Source organism: Vulpes vulpes, unplaced genomic scaffold (genome assembly GCF_048418805.1).
Source record: "Vulpes vulpes isolate BD-2025 unplaced genomic scaffold, VulVul3 Bu000000737, whole genome shotgun sequence".
NCBI lineage: Eukaryota > Metazoa > Chordata > Mammalia > Carnivora > Canidae > Vulpes > Vulpes vulpes.
This window is the reverse complement of record NW_027325698.1, coordinates 104,305-121,153: the sequence shown is the minus strand read 5'-3', so window position 1 is coordinate 121,153 and position 16,849 is coordinate 104,305. Positions and strand designations below refer to the sequence as shown.

Below are 16,849 nucleotides of genomic sequence, written 5' to 3'. Positions count from 1 at the left end.
GGACTCTGGAGTGACTCTAGTACCAGTCACCAGCCTGTATTTCTCTTGATCTTGGTCTTTGAAAGAGTAGATCCTGGCCAAGCCAAGACAATTGATGACAACCTCCCAGCTCTGTGGGTGTTCCCCAAGTAGAATTTCCAACATTCCATACTCAGACCTAGCAAACAAAAGCCAAAAGTATAAATCTATTGTCATGGAATGCCCATTTTCCACTGAGAAATTTGTTAAATTGCTAAAATTGCTCATTAGAATTTGGAAGTCCTCTAAGACCAGTTAGAATTGTCATTTATCTGTTTAAATTCAAGCACCGGAGAGAATGAAATATTACCTAAAGGAGGGTACTTCATGGTGAAAAAGAGAAACTCTGGCATTAGACAAACTTCTAATTCTGATTCTGCTTCTCACTGGCCATTCAATCCTCACTTCAACTCATTGAACCTCAGTCTTCTCATCTCTAAAAGGAGGGCAATCGCGGTCTCTCAATGTCTACATGAGGTTATCTGTGAGAGTTAAATGAGAGAATAGACCTAGAGCAAGGACTCAGTATAGTACCTGGCACATAGGAATGACTCAATAAATACTATTTATCTCTCTCAACACAAATATAAAAATCACTTTGATTTCAACAGTATTAATTGAGCATCGCTATGTACTAAACATCAATCTAAGCACGAGCTACATCAGTGAACACAAGAAAGATCACTACCCCATCGAGTAGGGGGAGATGGGAAATAAACAATGAACATTATAAATTAACTACTATAGAGTTTTAGAAGGGGGATAAACAATGAAGAAGAAAAAAAAAGTAAAAAGAGCAAGGATGACTCAGAGTTGAGTGCTAAGAGCGATAATAGGGTGGTTGTGGTGACCCTGTAAGGTAAGATTTGGTTTACTGAGTTCCTCAGAGTTTAATAATTGTTAAAATTTTATTATTTTTTCCTTTGTAAACAGCACGCAATAAAATAAAAATTCCTTTGTCAGTGTTATTTGGCAGTATGCATTTTTCAAAATCAGAAGTTTCACCCTATGTCATCATCCTTCCTCCTTAAAAATTGCTAGGTTGACAATTGCAGAATCAATTGTTGACAACAGATTATATAATCATCTCTAAAGTTCTGTATAAATCAGCGCTGTCACAGAAAGCCCCTCTCTGTGATTTCATCATAACCTCTCACACGGACTGCTCCCATCCAAATCTAAAGCTGTTTTCTATCAGCGCTGTGAGAGCTCTGAAATATTCACCTGGCAAACAAAACCCTCCTGCTTTCAAAAAAAAAAAAAAAAATGTGCCCTCACTGTGTTCCAAAAAGTCTATGGAAATCTACATGTTAAACCAATAAAAACCAGGCGGTAGCATATGGAACATTTTTCCAATTATTTCCTCCCTAAGAAAACTACTTTCTGCAGGTTGAATCTCAGGTGTTTTGGATATTGCAGATTCAATAGCTCTTTAAACTTTTAATTGGTTCATGGGCCAGTTCTGGAATAAATAACAAACCTGAGGAAGACTTACTGACAGTTTTTAAAATAAGTTTTCTGTGGGGAGAAAGAGGATTCCTTAGGTAATAGGACTTACTCCTTTGGATTCTGAAATCAAAAAAATCACAAAGGGTCTAAGAGGATGGTATTTTGAAAATGGATATCTGTTCCAGCTGAGTGTGGAGAAATGCTGGTAAAAATATCTTTTTAGAAAAATAAAATGCATGTATCTACTGTATTTTTCTTCTTCTTCTTTTTATTTTGTTTAATCATTCACTTCTTACTATACCTTCTACTGAAAGGGTTCATGATTCTGAGAAATAAAACGCAGACAAGTTTCCACTAGAAACATTAGCTTCTCTTATCAAAGCAAATATTTTGGAAGTCCAATCCTAACATTTACTTTCAAAGAATACCTTCTAGAAATTACTTCACTTTTTAACTGTTTTTAATTAAATGTCTCATTCATAATTTTTATTTTGTTTATTTATAATATGAATACAAATATTTTCTGTGGAATTACAGAAGAGTAAATGAAAATATGGCTACCTCAACACTCAATGATTTTCCAATGAAGTGCTTCCCTCCGAATATGATGTTTGATCCAGAAATAATAAAGGTTTTATTTGCATAAGCTCTGACACTTGGAATTTTCACAACTTGTATTTACTAAGAATGACTATTCTGGAAAAATGGTTCTTCAAAATTTATATCAGCAACTTTTCCAATTACTCTAATCCATTTCCTGCTTGCATTCTCCTCTTGCCCTCAACCAAACACAAAGCACTACTTAGAAGCAATATAAACACATATGTGTACACGCACACATACGCACACACATGCACACAAGCCGCTTGGTTTCCTGACTGACAACCTTTGGAAAATGATGTGTTTTTGGCCTGAAAATATGCATTAGCAATAAGGTTGGTTACATGTTAGCCAAAAGGGGGGAAAAAAGCGCAAATGTAATGGTAGGAGGTTTTGCTAATGGATCTGAGTGCCACCAAAGAGTTCTTGAAGTTTCCATAGCTTTGGTTTCTGTAATCTTTTTGGAATTTGCTCAGATTCTCTAGAGACCTACAAATACCAATTTAAGAATCATTGTTCCTAAACATTCCATGTAGTCAATAGGGTCAGAAACGTCAGCTTAAGTTTCTAGAAACTAAGTTCCCAATCCAAATTCCACTAATCTCAAAAGAGATCATTGGTTAAATTTTAGCCCTGGGGCTTATGAATAGATTATATTTCTTTTTGAAAATGTACACTTCTGCAGTAATCTATAGTCTGCCATCATGAATGACTCTTTTCAAAACGATGCATTATTTAGAAAAGTCAGATGGATGGCTAGAAGTTTCATCGGAAAGCAGCTGATCACGCGCAACAATTTCTGTTAATCTGACACACATATAAATGCAAGTCCTTCAAGTGTGCGGAGGGTTCAAATCATTAGAGTAGAGAGTAGGAGTGAAAGAATATGTTCGCTTTCCTTGTCTCATACAGGCAGATATGCTGTTATTCATCCTTCAAAACCAGTATTATTCCCTTAAATAAGGATTCCCAAGGAATTTATTAGTGAATTCCTCCAATGAGAAGCCAACATATCTCTATTTTTTACCACAAATCCCTAGCCTATACAAAAATCCTCATGAAGTTATATGGGATAAAACCATAAGCATTTCTTATGAGTATGTTCTCACATTCACACATAAAGCTGTCCAAAAGCCTAATATGGTTTAGTTTCCACAGTGCAGGATCTGCTAATTGGATCTGCCTATGTTTTCCAACTCACAGCATCCTGCAGTGCTAAGTATCTAATATAAACACTCCCCACTGAGACTCCTCATAAACCCAGAATTTTTTTTCCCTCCTTGAAGTAAGCTAGTGAATTTAGATGGCCTAAATACTAAAAATAAACTTGTGTTTTAATTCCTTACCCACATAATCCAATCCTGCACGTAGAGTTTAATAACGATTATCCATTTTTTAATCTTCCCCAAAAGACTAATGCAATGTTGCTGCAAAAAGTACAAAGAGAGAAGGGCAGGACAATGTTTTGGCAATCTCAGACATTACCTTCAAGAAATGAGGCCATTTTCTCTTCACAATTTCTTGTGGCTGTTGGTTTACCTTTAATGCTTATTGAAATAAGAATACATACAGGAGAGAATGCAAATTTTTTTAAGATTTTATTTACTTATTTATTTATTGGGGAGAGAGAGAACAAGAGAAAGAAGGCATGAGCTGGGGGAGGGGCAGAGGGAGAGAGAATCTGAAGCAGACTTTGCGCTGAGTACAGAGTCGCATGGTGGTGGGGCAGGGGGCTCACTCCCATGACCCTGGGATCATGACCTGAGCTAAGAACAAGAGTCAGATACTTAACTGACTGAACCACCCAGGTGCCCCAAGAATACAAATCTTAAATGTGTACTGTGATGAAATTTTATAAGGTTATCACACACATTAACCACCTAGATAAAGGTAAAGAACATTACCACCTCCCGGAAACCTTCCTTATGGCCCCCCCCCATCTAATCTTCCTCCATACACAAAAGTAACCACCACATTTACTTCTATCACCATAGATTAGTTTTGTCAGGTTTTTAACTTTATAGGGTGTCATACATTTCGTATGGCTAGGCATTTATCTTTTTTTCCTTGTCATTATGTAATTATGAAATTTACCCATGTTGGGATACCTGGGGGGGCTCGGTGGGTTAAGCATTCAGCTCAGATCATGATCCCAGGGTCCTGGGATTGAGCCAGATCATCAGGCTTCCTGTTCAGCAGGGAGCCTGCTTCTCCCTCTCCCTCTGCTCCTCACCCTCCCGTGCCCCAATCATGCTCTCTCCGTCTCAAATAAATAAAATATTTAAAATATAAAAGAAATGTATCCATGTTATATACAGCATTTCACTCTTTCATTCTTGTATAGCATTGCATTATATGAGTAGCTTCAATTATGAACTCAATTTCTTTAATAAACAGGAGCTTTGAGATTTTATGTTTCATCTTATGTCAATGTTTTTAAGTTTGTATTTCAAGATTTGTCCATTTTAACTTAAATGGCATTTGCTTATCTTTTCATATCTGTGAATCTATAGTAATATCATCTATATATTCTTTATAGTAGTAAAGGATGTTTGTTTTCTGCTCTCCTTTTCATAATTTGTATTTCTAAAGTGTTCATCAATTCTATAAATCTTTTCAAATAATGACATTTTAATTTGCTGTTTGTTTCTATTTGTTTGATTTCAGGATTTTATTGATTTATGTTCCTAATTACTTATTTTTTCTCTTAGGATTTTTAGCTTTAATTTGCTACGGCTTCTGTTGGACCTTGAGAGGGATGCCTAAATAATTATTTTCTTAGAATTTCTTTGTAGTTAATTTATGCTGTGGTTTTCCTCTCAGCTCTTGTTTAGTTGTATTCCACAAGTTTTAATATTTTTAGCTAAATGAAAATAACATTTTCTAACTGCTGTTATGATTCATCTTTGACTTACATACAATTTAGAAGAGCACACTTTAATTTTCAAACATTTGGAAGATTATCTATTTTTACTCTTGTTATTGATTTCTAGATTAATTCCTTTGTGACCAGACAATAGCCTATGAATATTTTCAAACTTTTGAATTTTGTTATGATTTACTTGATAGCACAGCATATGGTCTAAGTTAGCTAATATCGTTGGGAGATGATTTTCTATGGGTCTCTTGTGTTTCTGTACATCTTTAGAGCAGAGGCCCTGACTCCCCTTATCCTGAATTATATTTTGAAGGATGTTTGTATAACAATCATCTTTGGAAGACAGAGATAGTGTCTCCCCCAGAACAAAAGGCAAGTTTTCTTACAGACTTTGAAGACTGTGTCCCTCTGGACCAGCCAGCAGGCCTGCTTTCTATTCAGTGTGAGAGATAAAGTTTCTAAGCTCATTTGTCTTCTTCTGCAACACAACTCAGTGCATGTACAGATATTACATGACCTTCTTCAAGTCATCCTGTATGAACTGCAGCTTGGAGAACTAACACCAAATATGTCGTTGCTTGTGCAGCTTACTATAAGGTGGGTAATAAAAACTAGTGTCTCTGATTCAGGACCCTCATTTCTTCTGCCAGCCTCCATGAAATCATAGCACACTGACATTTTAGATTAAAAATAAGGTGAAATTGGGATGAAGTCAGCAAGGTGGCAGATCAAGAAGCCCTAGAAATTCCTCTCCGCCCCGCCCCCCCCCGCCTTGAAGACACTGACTCAAAATTATTACATGAACCAATTTCCCTTGTAGGAGATCCAGAAACCAGTTAAGAGGCTCCTAGACCCCAGGTAAGTGCAAAACCAGTCACATCAAAGCTGGTAAGAAAATTCATAGTATTCATTCACCATAGTCCTGCCCGCCAGCTCAGTGTGGCATTGTGGGAGGAAACAAACAAAAAAAAAAAATCCCAGCTTCCAGATTCTCCCTAGGGAGAGGAAAAAAAGATAGAAACATAGATCTAACATTCCAACTTTCTGGTGGGCAGGAGCTGTGCAGTACACTGGTTTGTGTCTTCCCTGTCTCAAAGTGTTGAGCTCTGGACGCTTGGAAAAGTAAGAACCCAGGAGAGTTGAGTGGCATGCCCTTGGTCCAGAGGACCTGCAGTATAGCAGATAGAGGCCAGTGCCATTAGGGAGCCTCTCCCTCAGGCAAACATAAGTCCTTCACTATCAAAAACTATTTTAAGTGTAAATTGATTAAACCCCAATCAGAAGACATAAAGTGACTGAATACATTTTAAAACAAGATGGAAAGAACTATGTGTTGTCTACAAAAGATCCACTTTAGATCGAGGGAGAAACACAGCCTGAAAGTGAAAGGATGGAAAAAGATGTTCCATGCAAATGCTACATGGTAACAACCAAAAAAGAGCATAAATGGCTGTAATTATGTCAGATGAAGTAGATTTTGAGCCAAAATATTACAAGAGAAAATTTATATAATAGACATTATATAATTATAAAAGTATCAGTTGATCATGAAGCTGTATCATTTATAAATATATATTCACCCAACATAAGAGTATCAATATATGAAGTAAACATTGACAGACCTGAAAAGATCATCTGTCTGGATTTTCTGTCTGCTATTGAAAGTGAAGTATTGAAATACTGTTCTCTTATTATTTTATTGTCTGTACACCAAGAGCAACCAACCTAAAAAAGAATATCAAGAAAAAATAACATTTACAAGAGCATCAAAAAGAATAAAATATTTAAAATTAAAATTAAAGAGAAAGATCTATACACTGAAAACTACAAAATATTGCAGAAAGAAATGAAAGAAGACACACTTAAATGAAAGCTATCTTGTGTTTGCTGATTGGAAGACTTATTGTTAAAATGTCTACATATATTCAAAGTGATCTTCAAATTAATGTAATCTGTATCAAAATCCTAATGCATTTTTTGCAGAAATAGAAAAACTACATGGAACTTCAAAACCAAACAATCTTCTGAAATACGAGCAAAGCTGGAAGCCCCATCAAGTACTTCCTGATTTTGCAACATACCACATAGCTACATTAGTTAAAACGGTATGGTACTTGCATAAAAACAGACTTATCAAACAATAGAACAGAACAGAGAGCCCCCAAATAAATGCATGCATACATAATCAAGTAATCTTCAACAGGGTATCAAACTACGAAATAAAGAAAGGATAATCTCTTCAACAAATGGTTTGGGAAAACTGGATAGTGATATGAAAAAGAATAAAACTTGATCCTTACATCATGCATGAAAACTAATTCAAAACAAACTAAAGAATTAAAATGTAAGGCCTGAAATTCTAAAACTCCTAGAAGAAAACATAGGAAAAATGCTTTATGTTAGTCTTGGCAATGATTTCTTTGATATGACGCCAAAAGCACAGGCAACTGAAGCAAAAATTTACAAATGGGACTCTATTACACTAGGAATCTTTTGTATAGCAGAGGAAACAACATAGGGAAAGGTGACCAGTGGAATGGGAGAAAATATTTGCAAATCATGTATCTGATAAGAGGTTAATCTCCAAAATATATAAGGAACACCTACAACTGAAGAGCAAAAAATACAACACAATTTAAAAATGAGCAAGAGATTTATATTGACTTTTCTTCAAAAACATACAAACAACCAAGGGGCATGTGATAAGATGCTCAACACCACTAACCATTAGTGAATTATAAATCAAAGCCATAATGAGATGTCACCACACACCTGTAAGGATGTCCATTATTAAAAAGGAAACAACAGAAAAGAACAAATGTTTATGAGGAGTCAGAGCAATTGATGGTACTGTTGGTGGCAATGTAATATTTTGAAGTCCCCATGGAAAATGGTATGGATGTTCCTCAAAAAAACTACAAATAAACTGATTCTTCATGATCCAGCAATCCTACTTTTTGGTATTTGTTGAAAAGAATTGAATACAAGATCTCAAAGAGATGCTTGCATTCCCATGTTCATTGCCGCACCAAACCCATAGATTCAGAAACAAATATCAATCAGTGGACAAAAAAATAATGAAAATGTGTATATACACATAATGAAATATTATTCAGTCTTTAAAAAGAAGGAAATACTGTCATGAACAACCATATGGATGAGCCTCAACAACATAATACTCTAAGTCAGTCACAGAAGAATAAATTTTGCATGATTCCACTCATATGAGGTGTCTAAAGCAGACAAATGCATGGATGCAGAAAGTAGAATGGTGCTTGCCAGAGGTTGGGGAGATGGAAAAATTGGGAGCTACTGATCAGTGCATATAAAGTTCCAGTTACACAAGATGAAAAAGTTCTAGAGATCTGCTGTACAACAATGTCCCTATAGTTAATATCGTACTATACACTTAAAAAATTGCAAAAAAAAAAAATGCTAAGAGGGTAGATTTCATGTTGTGTGAATTTTATAACAATGATCAATTAATTAATTAATCATGAGAGAAGTTATTGATACAGACAACAATTCAGATGAATCTCTAGGAATGTATTCTGAATAAAAAAATCCTATTCCAAAAGGTGCATACTGTACAATGCTGTTATTTTTTTTAAGATTTTATTTATTTATTCATGAGAGACACAGAGAGAGAGAGACAGAGACACAGGCAGAGGGAGAAGCAAGCTCCCCGTAGGGAGCCCGACGTGAGACTCGATCCCCAGACCTCGGATCACACCTTGAGCCAAAGGCAGACGCTCAACTACTGAGCTACCCAGGCATCCATACAAAGCTGTTTTTATATATTGTTTTTCAAATGACAAAATTTTAGAAATAAAGGAGAGATTGTCAAGGAGTGGTTGTCAAGGTTAGAGACAAAGGGAAGAGAAGGTGGACGTGGTTATAAGAGTACAACAGGAGGCACCTGGATGGTTCAGTGGTTGAGCATCTGCCTTTGGCTCAGGTAGTGATCCCAGGGTCCTGGGATCGAGTCCTGAATCCAGCTCCCCACAGGGAGCCTGCTTCTCCCTCTGCATATATCTCTGCGTCTCTCTGTGTGTCTTTCATGAATGAATAAATATAATCTTAAAAAAAACAACAACAAAAAAGAGTACAACAGAAGGCAGTCCTGGGCTGATGGACTGCCCAGTATCCACATTTGTCATAAAGTAGCATAGACCAAAATACATAAACACATACACATGAGTGCAAATAAAACTGGGAAAATCCAAATAATATCAATGAATTGTATTAATTTAAATACCTTGGCTGTAACATTATCCTATAATTTTATAAAATATTATCATTAAATTGGGAAGAATGTAAAAGGAATCTCTGTGTTATTTCTTCCAATTACATGTGACTCTACAATTATTGCAACCAAAAACTCCCGAAAGAAAAAAATGTCAAGTAAAATCTCAGACCCTTTACAATTATTGACAATGTTCAACATACTTTTATACAACGTGTATTACACAGTTTTGGGATTCGATATTTATAAATGTTTTTTAGATCAAGTATGTTAATGGTTCTGTCTCCTAGATCTCTACTGACCTTTTATTTGTCTTTTGTTCTAACAGTTATTAAGACGATTTGCCTGTGATGTAGATTTTTTTTATGTTTCTTTTAGCTCAGTCAGGTTTTCCATTTTATATTTTGAGGCAACATTAATAGTTATATGCATTCTTAATATTACTATATCTTCCTATTAAATTAACCTTCTATTATTATAAAATGTTGCCCTTTATATTTTACAATAGTTGCATCATTGGATTTTTTATTATTTTTATATTAATGTAGTTACACTAATTTTCCTATAGACCAACAACCAGCAAAGCAGAGCCGAAGGTCAAATCTGGCACACAGCCTGGTTTTGTATAGCCTGTGACTAAAAAAATGGTTTTATATTTGCAAAGAGCTGCAGCAACAACAACAAAAGAATAATATGCAACAGAGACCATACGTGTTTCACAAAGTTAAAAATATTTACAATATGGGCCATTACAAAAAGCTTCCTAACCACCGCTTTAGATAGTGTTTGCATGATATATCTTGTTCTATCACTTTAGTTTTAGTTTTTCTGTGTCCTTATGCCTAAGGTATGCATCTTACTTTTAATCCAATCTGATATGCATCGTCTTTAATTGATGAATTCAAATTATTTACTTTTAATATAAATATTGATATATTTGAGTTGAAATATATCATCTCGGTATCTTTCAAATCATTCCATCTATTCTTTGATCCATTTTTCCACTTTTTTGCCCTCTATGAGAGCAACCAAGTTTTAGTATTATTTAATATTTCTCCTTCCATTAACATCATTATATTTATATATTTATGTGTTTGTGTATTTATGTATGTATATATGTATTGGTTTGTTTATTTTAGTTGTTAGCTTGGATATTATAATTTGCATTATGAATCTATTGAAGTCTATTTTTTTAAAGTCTATTTTAATTTAGTACTTCTATCCAGTCTCAGACAATACACAAACTATGTTAGCTATATTAGTCTGCTCAGGCTGCCATAATGGACTATCACAGACTAGATGGCTTCAACAACAGAAAAGTATTTTCCCACAGTTTTAGATCTAGAAGTCAAGGGTCAAGATGCCAGCAGTGTTGGTTTCTGACTATGCTTCTCTCCTTGAGTTGCAAAGAGTTGCCTTTTGTGTGTCCTCTCATGGCCTTTGCTCTGTGAGTGCATAGTAAGAAAGAACGTACTAGTGTCCCTCCTCTTCTCATAAGGACACCTGTCCTGTTGGATCAGGTCCCCACCCTTATAATTTTATTCAACTTTAATTATCTCATTAAAGGCTTTATTTCCAAATCCTGCCACATTTCTGTATAGGGCTTCAACATATGAATTCAGAAGGGATACCACTGAGTCTATAACAGACTCTATAATATTTTAACTGCAATTACCCTTCCTCTCAAATTTATGCTACTTTGTCATATATTCTAGTATTAAGCCCCACGTGACATTAGTATTTATTTTTTAATGGACAGTATCCACTTATGGTTATTCCCTTATATTTATCCTTTCTTTTGTTTTCATTTCTTCTCATGATTCAGGTGGGCTTCCATCTGCAGTCATCCTTCTGTCAGAAAAATATCTTTAATATTTCTTCTAATGAATGCTGGTAAACACAAAGTATGGGATATTATTCATATAGCCAAGATTTGGAAACAATCTAAATGCTTACTCATGGATGAATGGATAAAGAAAATGTGGCACATACATACAATGAAATAGTATTGAGCCTTCAAAAAAAAATCCTGCCATTTGTGACACAGATGAAGCTAGAAGACATTATGCTAAATGAAATAAGCTAGTCACAAAAGGACAAATACGGCATGATTCCACTTACATAAGATATTTAAAATTGTCAAACTCATAGATGCAGAGGACAGTGGTGGCTGTCAGGGGATGAAGAATGGGACATGGGAAGTTATTTTTCAACCAGGACAAAGTTTCAGTTACACAGACGAATAAACACTTATTCTTCTGCATAACATAGTACCTATAGTTAACAATACCGTATTGTCAACCTCAAAATTTGTTAAGAGGCTAGATCTCATGTTAAGTGTTCTAACATAGATAGATAGATAGATAGATAGATAGATAGATAGATAGATAGATGATACAATTTTAAAATTCTCTCATAAATAAAAATGTAATTTTACTTCTTTTGGAAGTTGGGTGGGTAACACAAGCAGAAAGAATAGAGAAGGAGCTCTGCCTTATAGAATTGTTTAAAAATCCAACACATTTTAATCTTTGAGTCTCACTGAATAAAGGAATGGTGTGCTTTAGAATTTATCTTTTATTTTGAAAAATAGGGGCGCCTAGGTGGCTCAGCCAGTTTAGCCTCCAACTCTTTATTTCAACTCAGGTCATGATCCCAGGGTTATAAGATTGAGTCCTGCCTTGGGCTCCATGCTGAGCATGGAGTCTCTTAAGATTATTTCTCTCCCTGCCCCTCCCTCAATCTCTACCTCTAATTTTGAAAAAACATTTTTTTCTGAAAATAGAAATAATAGAATAAACAAGGGGTTTTTGTCCCCAAAACTTTGTTTACATTGTTATTCTATAGTGTTTATTTCAAATATTTTTCAGTTGTTCAAAAATTAGTACCATCCTATCCCTGGTTTTTTAATGAAATTTCTATGGCAAGTCTTTAATAAAAATACAGCAGAGAACTCATGGGAGGCATGATAGCATCGCCAGGATGAAGCATCCTATTTCATTTATAAAGATGTGTCTACTATGAAAGTCTCTAGGCACATAGAAAGCACATAATGATTAATAAGTCAAAAGAAAAGCAAAGTCACATTCCTTTTCCATCCCCTGCCATTCTAGAAAGGCCAACAATTCTGCATTTTGCCTATTCCATTTCCATATGTTTTTTCATTCCCTAGAAGTGTATGTTAATCACTAGGGAAAGGGGGTAAAAATAAGCACTAGGAACACTATTTCTGTTTTAATTTAAATACTAAAATTCAACAGTAGCTACTTAAACCGGGGTCATATATCACCAGGATATATTACTGTAAATACTTGTGATTACAAGTACATACTGTCAGAGGATCATACAAAAAGAAGACAGAGGAGATTCCCAGTTAACTAGGGGTTTACACTAAAAAGTTGACAAAGTTACAATTAAACTCTTAGAATCTTTCTGAATCAGAAAATAAAAGGCTCATTTGAAATGTTAAGGAGCCAATTACTTTCGTGTTCATCAACACGTGTCTTCCCTTACAAGCGTCTTCTTAAAATTTCCAGTGCAGTCTCAGTAGGCGAGCTCTATTATTCCAAATAAGGAATAATTGATTCCAATTTGATTGGTCACCTTGCTTTCTAATCTTTACCTTCTATCAAAGAGTTTCTCTTATTAGCAACCTGATAATTTGGTGAATCTAGAAGTCTATTAGATCAGGTGTTTAGAATAATTTGCACTGAAGAAATGGTTTTTAAGTTAAACACTTGAAACTCCTCTTTCAATAAGTTGTGTGTGTGTGTGTGCAGAAGGGGAGAGTGTTGCACAGAAAAAGAAAACATAAGAACAACACTACAAGTGACCATAACCTTAGACTCTCTTTGACTAAGGCCCCTCGAGGTTCAATCGCTTTAGGCTGGATATGAGTGCAACCCTGAGACCAGAAGTTTGCTACTGCTCCTGGCATTTCAAGACCTCGGAGGAATAACATCCTGCAGAGCTGAGACTCGAACCTCTATGGAGGGAGCATCGGTCAGCTGGCCCTGACACCCCTGAGCCAGCAGGATCGAACTCATCCTTGGAGGGCAGAAAAGGCTGGAAACTGGTAGCAACCATTACTGAAACCAAATGCTGAGGGTCCCGGGAGTGGCTCAGTGGTTGAGCATCTGCCTTCAGCTCAGGTTGTGATCCTGGGGTCCTGGGATCGAGTCCCAGATCAGGCTCCCCGCAGGGAGCTTATTTCCTCCTCTGCTATGTCTCTGCCTCTCTCTGTGGGTCTTTCATGAATAAATAAATAAATAAAATTATTTTTAAAAATGCTGGGATGAAGGGCCACTATGAGAGAGAGCAGTCAGGAAGGAGTCTCCTCGATTCCTCCAGACTGCAGGTTAGTGCACCCTTGGGAGAACTTACCCCCGGAGTCCTCTAGGAAAGATAAACTCTAACCTCTAGGCTTAGCAGAATCCCAGTCGCAGGAATCCCAGAGCAAAGAATAGATAGAATCCAGGGATGGGTTTGGAGCTGCAAGACAATGCTTACCAACCAGCACTCTTAGGGAGGTGCTTAATTTCCTAGAGGGCACTGCCATTTGAGATCTAATTAACATATGCATTGAAAAAGTGAATGGGAAGGGGTACCTGGGTGCTCAGTGGTTCAGCTTCTGCCTTTGGCTCAGGTCATGATCTCCAGGTCCTGGGATCGAGTCCTGAAGGGAGCCAGCTTCTCCCTCTGCCTATATCTCTGCGTCTCTCTCTGTGTGTCTCACATGAATAAATAAATAAAATCTTTAAAGAAAAAAAAAAAAAAAAGCCAGCCAGCCAGAGTGCCTGCAGTAAACACAAAATGTAGAGATCAATGCAGTTCAGTCACAGAGCTGGCTGGGACACAAGCAAATCACAGCTCAAGAGCCAAAAGTGATCAAAGAGGAATTTCATTCTCTGACCTCTTAGATGACATGAAAGTGACTGAAATAAATACTCTTTAGAAACACCCATTAAAGTGCCTTTTGTTCCCAGTCCACTTTTCTCATAGGTTTCTTTCTTAACCCTGCACCCACCCCATCCAAAAGGGAAAAGAAATCTTCCTCTATTCCCAGTCCCTGAGGTTTCTTTCCTCCTCCTTCCCACTGTGTCATTAATTATAATTATATAATTTGGGCATTCATTATAATTAATTATCAACTCGATTCTTTCCCTCTAACACATTACTATTCCCCTTGTGATCAATTGATTGCACTAATGATCTCAGTTCTTCACCCTTTCTGTATTTATGGTCTTTGGCACAAAACTCTATAGCCCCCACTACCTGCACACAGGTCGTGGCCATGGGATTTGTTTTGGCTACTGAAATTTTGGAAAGTGGGACCCAAGGGCTTGCCAAAGCATTTGCCCAACTGGATTTGCTCTCATTCTTTCTCTTTGACACCACCATAGGACTATGCCTGGGCTAGCCTGCTGGAGGGTGAGAAATACTTGGTCAAGAGATTTCTGCTATCCTAACTGGTTGCCAGTCTACATCAGACTTGTACATAAACCCACTCAAGATCAAAAATAGCCCCACCAAGCCCAGATGAAATCTCTGATCCTTTATTGGTGGGTTAAATAAACTATTATTACACTAAGTTCCTGAGATTTGAGGTGATTTGTTACACAGCATTATCATGGCAGCAGGTAATCATTATACACTTTAACAGGAGCAAAATAGGGTTGGCAATTCTACTATTCACTTTGATTGTTTGAGGAAAGAAGAAATTGGGTGAAAATTTATTCATTAGTAGCATCCTCTGGTGCATTTCAATGAAATTAAAACACACAGACAAAGACAAGGACTAATTCCAAAGTAAAACAGAAGATGAGTAGCCTGTTTACAAGAAAAATAAGATTACTATCAATACTTAGAGCTGATTCAGAGTTACTCCATTTTTAAAAAACTTCAAATAATATAGTCAAACTTTTCATTACAATTTCCTAAAAATCTTCTTTTTTTTAAATTAATTTTTATTGGTGTTCAATTTACCAACATACAGAAAAACACACAGTGCTCATCCCATCAAGTGTCCACCTCAGTGCCCGTCACCCATTCCCCTCCAACACCCGCCCTCCTCCCCTTCCACCACCCCTAGTTCGTTTCCCCGAGTTAGGAGTCTTTATGTTCTGTCTCCCTTCCTGATATTTCCCAACATTTCTTTTCCCTTCCTTTATATTCCCTTTCACTATTATTCATATTCCCCAAATGAATGAGAACATACACGTTTGTCCTCTCCGAAAATCTTCTAAATCTAACAGAAAATGATAAAAAAGCAAAGATGTACTCCAGAATTTCCTTTTTAAAATTTTGACCAGATTTTGAAATACTTTTTGTTCATTCATTCCCTTATTCAGAATTATCCATTGCTCTCAAAGACCTTTTCATGCCCTTCTAAAGAGATTGAATGAATGAAAGATGTAAATCATATTAATAAAAAAAAACCCTATATTTTTACTCTGATCAGTCTCCAAGAAAAGCTTTGGATAAGTTAAAGAAAAAAAATCACTATGGTCTGTCTGGAATCTTTCTCAATCAAATTTTGTTGCTTTGTTTTGTATTACTATATTGGGTCATTCCAGGGAGGAAGAGAATGGGTAACCAGCCACTTCCCACTCCAAACTGAAGAGAACTGAAGTTTTCAGCAGATTATTCAAGATGAATATCAAGAAGGGAAAGAAGTAAAAAGATGTAGACACCCATCAATATGCCTACCTGCCCTGTACTCATAACCTCATATCCACAGCCCAACGTATAAAAAAAGAAGAAAGAAATGACTAATTCAGACCATGGTACATAGAAAGTTCAATGATTCTGAGAGGGCTTTCCTTTCTATGCTACTGCCTCCTTCCTTTGCAGACCTACTCTTATTTTCTTCACCTGCCACACTTGGCCAGGACCTCCATCTTGTGTTAAGCATCAGTGAGAATGAACATCTCTGGACAAGGGGAAGCTACCGAAGTAATGAATAGAGAATCCATACAAGAGAAACTGAAGAATAAATGACACTGGCACACAATTAGGGAGAGCGATCAAAGAGGTAAAATAACAAGTCTAGAAATAGACCCAAGAATATCTGGGAAAGTAGACATGATAAAGATCCCACTTCAAATCATTGAGGAAAATGTTTAATAACATTGAGGCAACCAGAAAGGTATCTGGAAAAAACTGAAGTTGGACCCATACCTCAAAACTTACTTCAAGTATATCAATGTTTTAAATATACAGACATGAAATAATAAAAATTAGAGAAGACATTTGTTTAAAAAAATTAAATAATTTCAATGACATCTTTCCAAACTTTATATCTAAATTCAATTTTGCTTTAACAAAATGACTGTTTAATTATGAAAGCATCTCTCAAAAGTTAAATGACAGAGTGAGAAAAAGCACTTGCACTTATATTCTAGACAAAAGATAAATTTCTCTAATACATAAAATGTCCTATAAATCAAAAGCGAAGTGCAAAATAACATATAGTACGCTTTCATTTATGTAAAAAGACTTTAATATATGAATTTGTTATATGTAAGTGAAATATTTCTGTAAATATGAAAAATTACTAATTATTGGTTGTTCCCAGGAAGGGGAAATGAGTGATCGTGGTTCAGAAGAGAAAGATTTTCACTCTATAGTCCAATGAAATTTTATTTTTTTTTAAAGAT

At 35.9% G+C, this 16,849-nt stretch overlaps 1 long non-coding RNA gene across 3 annotated transcripts in view; it reads right to left on the bottom strand.

The window, feature by feature from the left end:
• The window catches only part of LOC140596664 (uncharacterized), a 47,903-nt gene extending 33,922 nt beyond the window's left edge, over positions 1-13,981 (bottom strand). Inside the window, exons 1-2 of one of the 3 annotated variants that reach the window (XR_011998573.1) lie at positions 13,799-13,981; positions 6,568-6,670 (exon numbers count right to left, since the gene is read on the bottom strand). This is a non-coding gene — a long non-coding RNA (uncharacterized lncRNA). The remainder of the gene's footprint in view (positions 1-6,567; positions 6,671-13,798) is intronic. The other 2 variants (XR_011998575.1, XR_011998574.1) reach the window with 2 other exon arrangements.
• Between the last annotated feature and the right edge of the window lie 2,868 nt (positions 13,982-16,849).